The sequence below is a fragment of the Mobula hypostoma genome, chromosome 1, assembly GCF_963921235.1.
Source record: "Mobula hypostoma chromosome 1, sMobHyp1.1, whole genome shotgun sequence".
NCBI lineage: Eukaryota > Metazoa > Chordata > Chondrichthyes > Myliobatiformes > Myliobatidae > Mobula > Mobula hypostoma.
In genome coordinates this window covers 247,174,257-247,187,326 of record NC_086097.1, presented here as the reverse complement: position 1 = coordinate 247,187,326, position 13,070 = coordinate 247,174,257, and positions in this window count along the sequence as shown.

Here is a 13,070-nt window from a genome sequence, read left to right as displayed (position 1 = left end):
TTCCATGGATGCTGCTTGGCCTGCTGAGTTCCTCCAGCACTTTGTGTGTGTTGCTTGTACTAAAGTCTCGTGTGTGGGAATTGAGCCTACAGCCTTCTGGTCTGATGCAAGGATGGACTCGAGAGCCACAGCTGACAAACTTTGACCCTCCTGGCACAGAATCCAGTAAGCGCAATGTTCTTTTCACAGTCCGAGTGAAATGTTACCATGCATTTTATTTACATAATAGAACATAGAACAGTACAGCTCACTAAAGGCCCTTGGCCCACGATGCTCTGCGGTCCTTCAGTCCTGCTTCAAGATCAATCTAAACCTTCCCTTAATAGGTTTCAATAGGTACATTTAATGTCAGAGAAATATATACAATATACATCCTGAAATCCTTTTTCTTCGCAAACATCCACAAAGACAGAGGAGTGCCCCAAAGAATCGGTGACAGTTAAATGTTAGAACCTCAAAGCCCTCCAGCTCCCCCTCCCACGGTAGTAAGCAGCAGCAAAGCGATGACTGCCCCCCCCACCAGCAAAAAAGTATCTGCACCCCTGCACCGAGCACTCAAGCATGCAGCAAAGCATCAGTAAAGACACAGACTTGCAGTACCCCAAAGACTACTCGTTCACCCGATGATTCAACAGGACACGGGCTCTCTCTCTCTCTCCCTAATAAGGGAAAAAGAGATGTCCCCGTTTCACAGCGAGAGAGGAGACATAACAAAAACAACTCGCTGATTTATGATGTTAAAAATCTTTTGCGTCACTTTTTGTGAGCTCTGAGCCCAAACAACACGGGTCTCTGGGCACACAGCCAGCAGCCAGCTCGCTGCTTTCGATCTTCTTTTGCCCCGTCGTGTCTGCTCCGTCATTCAGTCGTGGCTGATCCTTGTTTGGAAGAGATTTACCTGGATGCTGCCTGGATGGAGAACTTGTCTTGTGAGGAAAAGTTGAGTGAGCTAGGGATTGGCAATTTGGCATGAAGGAGAGGTGACTATGATAGAGGTGTACAAGAAGATGGGAGGCATAGACTGAATGGACAGCCAGAGAATTTCTCTTGGGCAGAAATGGCTAACAAGAGGGGGTATAATTTTAAGGTGAATGGAGGAAAGTAGTGGGGGGGGGGAGACTGTGCAGTGGGTGCATGGAATACGCTGACAGGGTTGGTGGTAGAAACATTTAAGAAAAATGGAGGGTGATGTATGAGGGAAGGGTTGCACTCATCTTAAAATAGTTTAAAAAGTTGGCTCAACATCTGGGACCAAAAGACCTGTATTGTGCTGCACTGTTTTATGTTCAATGTTATATGACATAAAGATCAATTGCTGATATGGGCAGAGAAACGGCAGATGGAGTTTAATGGAGCCAAGTGTACTTTGTTCTATGTTCTGTTCTATCTCCATGTTAAATGAAAGATTCCTTTTATCATAAAGAGTGACTCCTAGTTCCATGTTCTCCCACAAGAGGAACCTTCCTCTCCATGTGTGCCCTGTGGAGACCTTGCAGAATTTCACACACCTACCTTTCAATCATCTAAGCCCCAGCAGCTGCAAGCGTGCTCATCCGACCTTTCTTCAGTGATGTACAGTGTAAGTGGTATAATTTCATGAGAACGTGGGCTTCCATGTTGTGAGAGAACAGAAATTATTGTTAAAGGACATTATTTTATTCTCTCCCATGGTTACTTACGGCTGAAAGCAAAGCTCCCATCCACTTTGGAGAGGTCAAGGAATGGGCTGCTTTTAAGGACGTAGTTGTTCTTTTCACACAATAATTTCAGGAACTTTGTTACAATGTTACACAGACCTCTTGAAGGTTGTGATTACCCATTTGTCCTCTGAGCACTGATCATTACTACATCTCCAGGAACAAAATTGTGGAGTAGAGTGGTCTAAAGCATTTGGAAGAGTACTGGTGAGGAGCGTAAAAGGCTTATATAACCTACCCCTTCGGCTAGTTCTGGTATTCACAGTAACATCAAAGTGAAGGATATATTCATACCAAAGAGAAACAGGTATTCTAAAGGAAAAAGACACAGCCATAGCTAAAAGGAGAAGTCAAAGTCAACATAAAAGCCAAAGAGAGGGCATATAATAGAGCAAAACTTGCTGGGAAGTTAGAGGATTGGGAAGCTTTTAAAAACCAACAGAAGGCAACTAAAAAGTCATTAAGAAGAAAGATGAAATATGAAAGTAAGCTATTAATGAGGTTACAAAATGTTTCTTCAGATACCTAAAGTGTAAGAGAGAGGCGAGAGTGGATATCAGACCACTGGAAGACAATGCTGGAGAGGTAGTAAAGAGGGACAAGGAAATGGTGGATAAACTGAATAAATATTTTTTATCAGTCTGTGCTATGAAAGACACTAGCAGTATGGTGGAAGTTCCAGATGTCAGGGGGCACGAAGTGTGTGAAGACACCATAACAAGAAAGAAGGTTCTCGAGAAACTGAAAGGTCTGAAGGTAGTTAAGTCACTTGGACCAGATGGTAAATACCCCAGAGTTCTGAAACTGGTGGTGAAAAGATCTTAGAAGCATTAGTAAAGACCCTTCAAAGGAATCACTAGATTCTGCGATGGTTCTGGAAGCCTGGAAAGTTGAAAATGTCTCTCCACTCTTCATGAAGTGAGAGAGACAGAAGAAAGGAAATTATAGGCCAGTTAGTCTGACCTCAGTGGTTGGAGTCGATTATTAAGGATGTCGTTTCAGGGTACCTGGGGGCACATGTTAAAACAGGCCATAGTCAGCATGGTTTCCTCAAAAGAAAATTTTGCCTGACAAATTTGTTGGAATTCTTTGAAGAATTAACAAGCACGATAGACAAAAGAGAATCAGTTGATGTTGTGTACTTGGCTTGCCAGAAGGCCTTTGACAAAGTGCTACACAAGAAGCTGCTTAACAAGATATGAGCCCATGGATTATAGCATTCCAAGTAAGATTCCAGCATGGATAAAATAGTGGCTAATTGGCAGGAAGCACAGAGTGGGAATAAACAGAGCATTTTTTGGCTGGCCACTAGTGACTACTGGTGTTCTAGAAACATAGAAAACTTACAGCATAATACAGGCTCTTCGGCCCACAAAGTTGTGCTGAACATGTCCCTACCTTAGAAATTGCTAGTGTTACCCATAGCCCTCTATTTTTTCTAAGATCCATGTACCTATCCAAAAGTCTCTTAAAAGACCCTATCGTATCCATCTCTACCACCATTGCTGGCAGCCCATTCCATGCATTCACCACTCTGTGAGTAAAAAACTTACCCCTGACATCTCCTCTGTACCAACTCCCAAGCACCTTAAACCTGTGCCCTCTTGTGGCAGCCATTTCAGCCCTGGGAAAAAGCCTCTGACTATCCACACAATCAATGCCTCTCATCATCTTATACACCTCTATCAGGTCACCTCTCATCCTCCGTCGCTCCAAGGAGAAAAGGCTGAGTTCACTCAACCTATTCTCATAAGGCATGCTCCCTAATCCAGGCAACAATCTTGTAAATATCCTCTGCACCCTTTCTATGGTTTCCACATCCTTCCTGTAGTGAGGCGACCAGAACTGAGCACAGTAGTCCTAGTGGGGTCTGACCAGGGTCCTATATAGCTGCAACATTACCTCTCGGCTCCTAAATTCATTTCCACCCTTGATGAAGGCCAACACACTGTATGCCTTCTTAACCACAGAGTCAACCTGTGCAGCTGCATTGAGCGTCCTATGGACTCGGACCCCAAGATCCCTCTGATCCTCCACACTGCCAAGAGTCTTACCATTAATACTATATTCTGCCATCATATTTGACCTACCAAAATGAACCACTTCACACTTATCTGGGTTGAACTCCATCTGCCACTTCTCAGCCAAGTTTGAAATCCTATCAATGTCCCGCTGTAACCTGTAACCTGTAACAGCCCTCCACACTATCCACAACACCTCCAACCTTTGTGTCATCAGCAAATTTACTAACCCATCCCTCCACTTCCTCATCCAGATCATTTATAAAAATCACGAAGAGTAAGGGTCCCAGAACAGATCCCTGAAGCACACCACCGGTCACCGACCTCCATGCAGAATATGACCCATCCACAACCATTCTTTGCCTTCTGTGGACAAGCCAGTTCTGGATCCACAAAGCAATGTCCCCTTGGATCCCATGCCTCCTTACTTTCTCAATAAGCCTTGCATGGAGTACCTTATCAAATGCCTTGCTGAAATCCATATACCCTACATCTACGGCTCTACCTTCATCAATGTGTTTAGTCACATCCTCAAAAAATTCAATCAGGCTCGTAAGACATGACCTGCCCTTGACAAAGCCATGCTGACTATTCCTAATCATATTATACCTCTTCAAATGTTCATAAATCCTGCCTCTCAGGATCTTCTCCATCAACTTACCAACCACTGAAGTAAGATTCACTGGTCTATAATTTCCTGGGCTATCTCTACTCCCTTTCTTGAATGAGAGAACAACATCCACAACCCTCCAATCCTCTGGAACCTCTCCCATCCCTATTGATGATGCAAAGATCATCACCAGAGGCTCAGCAATCTCCTCCCTCACCTCCCACAGCAGTCTGGGGTACATCTCATCTGGTCCTGGTGACTTATCCAACTTGATGCTTTCCAAAAGCTCCAGCACATCCTCTTTCTTAATATCTACATGCTCAAGCTTTTCAGTCCGCTGCAACTCATCACAACAATCACCAAGATCTTTTTCCATAGTGAATACTGAAGTAAAGTATTCATTAAGTACCTCTGCTATTTCCTTCGGTTCCATACACACTTTCCCACTGTCATACTTGATAGGTACTATTCTCTCACGTCTTATCCTCTTGCTCTTCACATACTTGTAGAATGCCTTGGGGTTTTCCTTAATCCTGCCCGCCAAGGCCTTTCATGGCCCCTTCTGGCTCTCCTAATTTCCTTCTTGAACTCCTTCCTGTTAGCCTTCTAGATGTCTAACATTACCCAGCTCTCTGAACCTTTCATAAGATTCCCTTTTCTTCTTGACTAGATTTACACCTTTGTACACCATGGTTCCTGTACCCTACCATAACTTCCCTGTCTCATTGGAACATACCTATGCAGAACTCCACACAAATATCCCCTGAACATTTGCCACATTTCTTCCGTACCTTTCCCTGAGAACATCTGTTCCCAATTTAAGATTCCAAGTTCCTGCCTGATAGCCTCATAATTCCCCTTACTCCAATTAAACACTTTTCTAACTTGTCTATTACTATCTCTCTCCAATGCTATTGTAAAGGAGATAGAATTATGATCACTATCTCCAAAATGCTCTCCAACTGAGAGATCTGACACCTGACCAGATTCATCTCCCAATACCAAATCAAGTACAGTCTCTCCTTCTGTAGGCTTATCTACATATTGTGTCAAGAAACCATCCTGAACGCAACTAGCAAACTCCACCCCATCTAAACCCCTTGCTCTAGGGAGATGCCAATCGATATTTGGGAAATTAAAATCTCCCATCACGACAACTCTGTTATTATTACACCTTTCAAGGATCTGTTTCTCTATCTGCTCCTCGATATCCCTGTTACTATTGGGCGGCCTATAAAAAACACCCAGTAGAGTTATTGACCCTTTTCTGTTCCTGACTTCCACCCACAGAGACTCAGTAGACAATCCCTCCATGACACCACCTTTTCTGCAGCTGTGACACTATCTCTGATCAGCAGTGCCACACCCCCACCTCTTTTGTTTCCATCCCTGTCCTTTCTGAAACACCTAAAACCCGGCACTTGAAGTAACCATTCCTGTCCCTGAGCCATCCAAGTCTCTGTAATGGCCACCACATCATAGCTCCAAGTACTGATCCATGCTCTAAGCTCATCTGCTTTGTTCACAACACTCCTTGCGTTAAAATAGACACATCTCAAACTGTCACTCTGAGCGCGTCCCTTCTCTATCACCTACCTATCCTCTCTCACACACTGTCTCCAAGCTTTCTCTATTTGTGAGCCAACCTCCTCTTCTCCAGTCTCTTCAGTTCGGTTCCCACCTGCCAACAATTCTAGTTTAAACTCTCCCCAGTAGCCTTAGCAAACCTCCCTGCCAGGATATTGGTCCCCCTGGGATTCACGTGCAACCCGTCCTTTTTGTACAGGTCACACCTGCCCAAAAGAGGTCCCAATGATCCAGAAATCTGAATCCCTGCCCTCTGCTCCAATCCCTCAGCCACACATTTATCCTCCACCTCATTCTATTCCTATTCTCACTGTCACGTAGCACAGGCAGTAATCCCAAGATTACTACCTTTGTGATGCTGCTTCTCAACTTCCTTCCTAACTCCCTGTAGGCTGTTTTCAGAACCTCTTCCCTCTTCCTACCTATGTCATTGGTACCAATATGTACCACGACCTCTGGCTGTTCTCCCTCCCACTGCAGGATATCGTGGACACGATCTGAAACATCCCGGACCCTGGCAATGGGAGGCAAACTACCATCCGATTTTCTTTCCTTCATCCACAGAATTGCCTGTTTGACCCCCTGACTATAGAGTCCTCTATCACTGCTGCCATCCTCTTCCTTTCCCTACCCTTCTGAGCCACAGGGCTGGACTCTGTGCCAGAGGCACGACCACTGTTGCTTCCCCCAGGTAGGCTGTCCCCCCCAGCAGTACTCAAACAGGAGTACTTATTGTTCAGGCGGACAGCCACGGGGGTACTCTCTAGCACCTGACTCTTCCCCTTCCCTCTCCTGACTGTTACCCACTTGTCCGTCTCCTGAGGCCCTGGTGTAACCACCTGCCTATAACTCCTTTCTATCACGTCCTCGCTATCCCTGACCAGACGAAGGTCATTGAGCTGCAACTCCAGTTCCCTAATGCAGTCCCTTAGGAGCTGCAGCTCGACACACCAGGTACAGATATGGCCATCCGGGTGGCTGGGAGACTCCAGGACTTCCCACATGTGACACCAAGCACAGAACCTCGGCCTCACACACATATTTCCTTTCCGCAATTAACACAGGTAAACCTACCTCACCTCGTTACCACCTAAGCCCGTTGAGCCAAAGCCCTCTCACTCCACTGGATATGGCGGTCTTCTTTTCAAACTTTTCCCGCTGAACTGGCTGACGTCACTCACCTGCGCAGTCTTGCCTCTCTTTTACCCGGAGTAGTAAAATGCCTTCGCTCCAGAAACCCTGAGCCGTTCCACTCGCAGGCTTCTTGCTTCGAATCTTCTATTGGTGTTTGTGTTGAGATCAATTCTTTGTGCATTATTAGACAATGATTTGGATGATGGAATTGATGGCCTTGTTGCAAAGTTTGCAGGTAATGTGAAGACAGGCGGAGGGGCATTCAGTTTTGAGGAGGTAGAGAGGCTACAGAAGGACTTTAACAGATTAGGAGAATAGGCAAAGAAATGGCAGATGGAATACAGTGTTTGGAAGTGTATTGTTATGCACTTTGGAAGAAGAAATGAAAGGGTTGACTATTTTCTAAGTGGAGATAAAATACAAAAAAACTGAATTGCAAAGGTATTTGGGAATCCTTCTGCCGGATTCCCTAAAGGTTAATTTGCAGGTTGAGTCTGTGGTGAGGAAGGCAAATGCAATGTTAGCATTCATTTCAAGAGGACAAGAATATAAAAGCAAGGATGGAATGTTGAGACTTTATGAAGCACTAGTGAGACCTCACTTGGAGTATTGTGAGCAGGTTTGGGTCCCTTATCATAGAAAGGATGTGCTGAAACTGGAGAAGGTTCAAAGGAGATTCACGAAAATGATTCCAGGTTTGAATGGCTTGTCATATGAAGAGCGTTTGACAGCTGGGGGCCTGTATTCACTAGGAATCAGAAGAATGTAGGGTAAGCTTATTGAAACCTATCGAATGGTGAAAGGTCTTGATAAGAGTGGACATGGAGAGGATGTATCCTATGGTGGGAGTGTTGTAAAAAAAATACTGCTTCTACTTATAACGATGTTTAGTGAGGCACAGAGAGATCTGTATTTACTGACAAGTACCTTTATTGTTCAAACTAACAAGTACGTGAATTCATACACTAAATACGTGAATTCAGACACTAAATACCTTGTGTGCACAACCGCTAAGTATCCCTGACTCTCCCGAATAGTCAAAGAATAGCAAAAATATTACCCGGGCAAAAGAGTTTATGCTGGCCAGGCATTCCTTGTTGTCTCGATTCACTCACCACATGTTTCACGCAGGGTTGCTCACGCTTGTATCTGCGATGGTTATTCTTCGAAGTTACCACTCCAGTACACACAAAGCATCCACTTTTATATCCATTCCTTATCAATTCAAATATTGCATTCCAGTGTCACTGGCCACAGGCCATGTGTCTGTCCTTTAACGCCTTGGTATTGGCTCTGATCCAAGCCAGCATACATTTATTGCCCTCTTCCCATCAAGTGACAGTCAATCATTTACGGCTCTTTGTTCTCAATCAGCAATGAGCTCGAATCACTTCAGGCAGGCATCAACCCCAACATTCACAAACCTGCATGTTATAGCCAACCAAAGAACATCTCACAAATAACCTCTTATTTGGAAATGATCTCCAGTCCAGCAGATTACCTGAAGAATCATTGTGTCTTCTTTAAAACGTTGATCAAGCCCAGCATGTCAGGCTTACAAAATGGAGAACAGAGTGTCTTCACGAAATGGCAGCCTCCATCCCCCAAGCATGCAGCAAGAACAAACACTGCTTCCACTGTCTTTGATTCATTTGAATTCACTGATTTGTAGATTGTCATTCTTTCTGGCCAAGAGGAGAGACTAAGACCGGAGGACACAGCCTCAGAACAGAGGTGCATCCTTATAGAACGGAGATGAGAAGGAATTTCTATAGCTAGAGAGTAGCGAATCCGTGGAATACTTTTCCATAGGCAGCTGTGGTGGCCAAGTCTTTATGTATATTTAAGGCAGAATTTGATAGATTATTGATTGTTCAGGGTACGAAAGGATATGGGACAAGGCATGAGATTGGGGCTCAGAAGAAAATTGGATCAGACATGATGAAATGGCAGAGCAGACACGATTAAACCAAATGGCCTAATTCTGCTCCTGTAGCTTATGATTTTATGGTCTCCCACATAGCCCTTCATTTTAAAATGTCCCTAATGTATCTGCCTCTTCCACTACCCCGGCAGCACCTTCTCTATTAGTCCCACTGCCCTCTGCATAAACAGTAATGTAGAGTGTGGAAGATAGAACATTACAGCACAGTAATACCCTTTGAACCATGCGTTTGTGTGTGGTAAACCATATATGTGTTGTAACTGGGTTAACCGTCTGGTCACGCCCCTCTGCTGACTGCCCCTGTGGCTCCTTCCACAGACCCCTGAATAAAGGTGATTTCGTCTTGCCCCTCCTCCTCAGTCCAGGGGCAGACACTCAGCATGGAGGTCGTATTTTACTGCAAATAAAAGCCTTTCAGTATTTACTCTACTGCAGTCTTTTGGAGTTATTGAAGGCGCTTCATTGTAGCAACCTTTTAAATTACTCTAAGATCAATCAAACCCTTTCCTCCTACATAACACTCCATTTATCTATCATCCATGCGTCCATCTAAGAGTTTCTTAAATGTCCCTAATGTATCTGCCTCTACCAGCACCCCTAGTGGGGCATTCCACTACTCTCTGTGTAAAGAAGCTACCTCTGACATTTCCACTCCCCCCAATACTTCCCTCAAATCACCTCAAAATTATAAACACGAGAAAGTCTACAGGTACTGGAAATCCAGAGCAACACACAAAATGCTGGAGGAACTCAGCAGATCCGGCCACATCTGTGGAAATGAATAAAGAGTTCTTCAGGACTGGAAAGGAAGGAGGAGTATGTCAAAATAAGAAGTTGGGATGGGTGGGGGGAAGGAGGATAGATAGGGGCTGGGTGAGTACATGGTTGAAGAACTGGAGAGTGGAGGAGATCACAGAGGTGAAACAGTGAAAGAGGTTTTCACTGAACTCCCGTCGAAAAGAAGATTTGTAGTTGGGCATTCCACAAAGAGTCTTTGTAGCAAAGCTGCAAATCATAAACACCAGAGATTCTACAAATCCAAAAGAAACGCACACAAAATGCTGGAGGAACTCAGCAGATCAGGCAGCGTCTATGGAGAGGAATAAACAGTCAACGTTTCAGGCCAAGCCACTTCATCAGGACTGGAAATGAAAGGGGGAAGACATCAGAATTAAGAGGTGTGGGGAGGGAAAGGAAGATAGCTAAAGGTGCTGGGTGAAGCCCCCTTTAAATGTAAATGTACTTTGCTGTGCAATTTTGCATTACCTCCCCTCTGGTTTCTGTCAGCAATGCATGTATTGAACAGCCAATTGCAGGTCACTAGGCAGAGGTACTGAAGAGAAAATGGCTATTCTGTCCTTGGGGATCTTTTTGACAATTCATGTTGGGCATAAACATTTTGTTTGCACATCAGCTTGTCTTGAATCTCCAGAAGCTGTCCAAGCAGTCTACCTCTTGCTATTGCTCTACCTTCTGCAAGAAAGCAGCGGCCATCGTCAATGACCCCCACCATCTGGGCCATGCTCTCTTCTCACTGCCGCCAAAAAGTCAAGAGGTACAGGAGCCTCGGGTCCCACACCGCCAGGTTCAGCAACAGTTATTACCCCTCGACCATCAGGCTCTGCTGCAAGCAAATAATAAATTTGCTAGATACTTGCCTAGCATCGGTCATGGCTAAGGGGCGAAAGGTGGAAAGATTAAGGGAACATGAGGGGAAAGGTCTTCACTCAGAGGGCCGTGAGTGTGTAGAATGAGCTGTCAGCACAGGTGCTCGATGCAATTTCAATTTCAACATTTAAGCGAAGTTTGACTAGGTACGTGGATGGTAGGAGTATGGAGGGCTATGGTCCTGGTGCAGGTTGATGGGACTAGGCAGTTTCAATGGCTTGGCACGGACTAGATGGGCCAAAGGGCCTGTTCTAAGACTCTGTGACTCTACGTCTGGAGCAAGAGGATAACTAGGGAGAGGGTAGGACCACTCAAGGGTAAAAGCGGGAAACATCTGCTTGGACGCAGAGGATATGGGTGAGGCCCTTAACGAGCACTTTACATCAGTATTTACCAAGTAGAAGGGAGGTGGAAGATAGGGAGATCATGCCAAGGGAATTAATGTGCGTTTCAAAGTAAAAGAGGAGGTAGTATTGGATCTCCTAAAGATCACTAAGGTGGAAACATCCCCAGCACCTGATAGGATATACCCAAGTTATCGAGAGAGGCTCGTGAAGAGATTGCTAGGGCCTTGACCAATATCTTTGTGTCCTTCCTGGCCACAGTCGAGATCCCAGAAGAATGGTGAGTAGCTAATGTTGTTCCATTGTTCAAGAAGGAACCAGAGATAATCGTGGAATCTATAGACCGGTGAGTCTCGTGTCAATGGTAGGGAAGTTACTGGAGAGGATTCTTATGGATGGGATTTATGAGCATTTGGAAAACCATGGCCCAATTAGGGAGAGCCAACCTGGCTTTATGTGGGGCAAGACATGTCTTACTAACTTGATTGAGTGTTCTGACAAGGTGACAGTGCTGATTGATGAAGGTAAAGTTGTGGATGTTGTCTACATGAATTTTGTAAAATGTTTGACAAGGTCCCTTATGGGAGGTTATCTAGAAGATGAATTTGCCAGTTGGATTCAGAACTGGCTTGCCCATTGAAGACAGAGGTAGTGGCTGACGGGAATTTTTCTAGCTGCAGGTCTGTGATTAGTGGTGTTCTGCGGGATATGTTTGTGATGTCTACAAACAGATATGGACAGAGTATATGGACAGTATCTTTTTTCTCACATTTGAAATGTCTAGTAACGGAGGGCATGGATTTAAGGTGAGAGGGGGGTAATTTCAAAGGAGATGCGAAGGGCAAGTTTTTTACAGAGAGCAGTGGGTAAATCACAAACACGAAAAACTATGCAGAAGCTGGCTTGCGCTGCGTGGGGTGGTAGTAGAGGCAGATACATCAGAGACTTTAAGAGGTGCACATGAATGTGAGGAAAACGGAAGGATATGGACATTGTATACACATAAGGGATTAGTTTAATTGGCTATTTGATCAGAAGAATGAAAGGAGATCTTATAGAAACATAAAATTATGAAAGGGATAGATAAGATGGAGGCAGGAAAGTTGTTTTCACTGGTAGGTGAGACTAGAACTAAGAGGCATAGCCTCAAGATTCGGGAGAGTAAATTTAGGACGAAATTGAGGAGGAACTGCTTTTCCCAGAGAGTGGTGAGTGGTGAATCTGTGGAATTCTCTGCCTAGCGAAGCAGAGGAGGCTACCTCAGTAAATATATTTAAGACAAGGTTGGATAGATTTTTCCATAGTAGGGAAATTGAGGGTTATGGGGAAAAGGCAGGTAGGTGGAGATGAGCCCATGGCCAGATCAGCCATGATCTTATTGAATGGTGGAGCAGGCTCGATGGGACACATGGCCGACTCCTGCTCCTATTTCTTATGTTCTTAAGTTATTATTACCAATTTATTTTGTTTGGTGCTACATTGTGGGCCGAATGGCCTGTTCCTTTGCTGTTCTGTGTTCTGTGTTCTATGACCGACACCTGGACCATGGCTCTTCCATCTATGTCCTTATCCAAATTTTTCTTAACTGTTGAAATCAAACCCACATCCATTGCTTCCACTGGCACCCTGTTCCACTCTTATACCACAGCATGAGTGAAGAAGTTTCCCCTTAAGCATTTCATCTTTCACCCCTATCCCCCAACCTCCAGTTCTAGTCTCACCAAACCCTAATGAGAAAAAGCCTGGTTGCATTTATTCTCCGATGCTCTAGGGAATGAAGTCCTCACCTATTCAACCTATTCAAGTCTTCACTCTCCAGGCCACAGGCCTGGGCAAGGTTGTATGAAAGACCAGCAGTTGCCCATGCTGCAAGTCTCCCCTCTCCACGACACCAACGTTGTCCAAGGGAAGGGCATTAGAACCCATACAGCTTGGCACCAGTGTCGTCGCAGAGCAATGTGTGATTAAGTTCCTTGCTCAAAGACACAACACACTGCCTTGGCTGGGGCTCGAACTCATGACCTTCAGATCACTAGTCGAATGCCTTAACCATTTGGCCACATG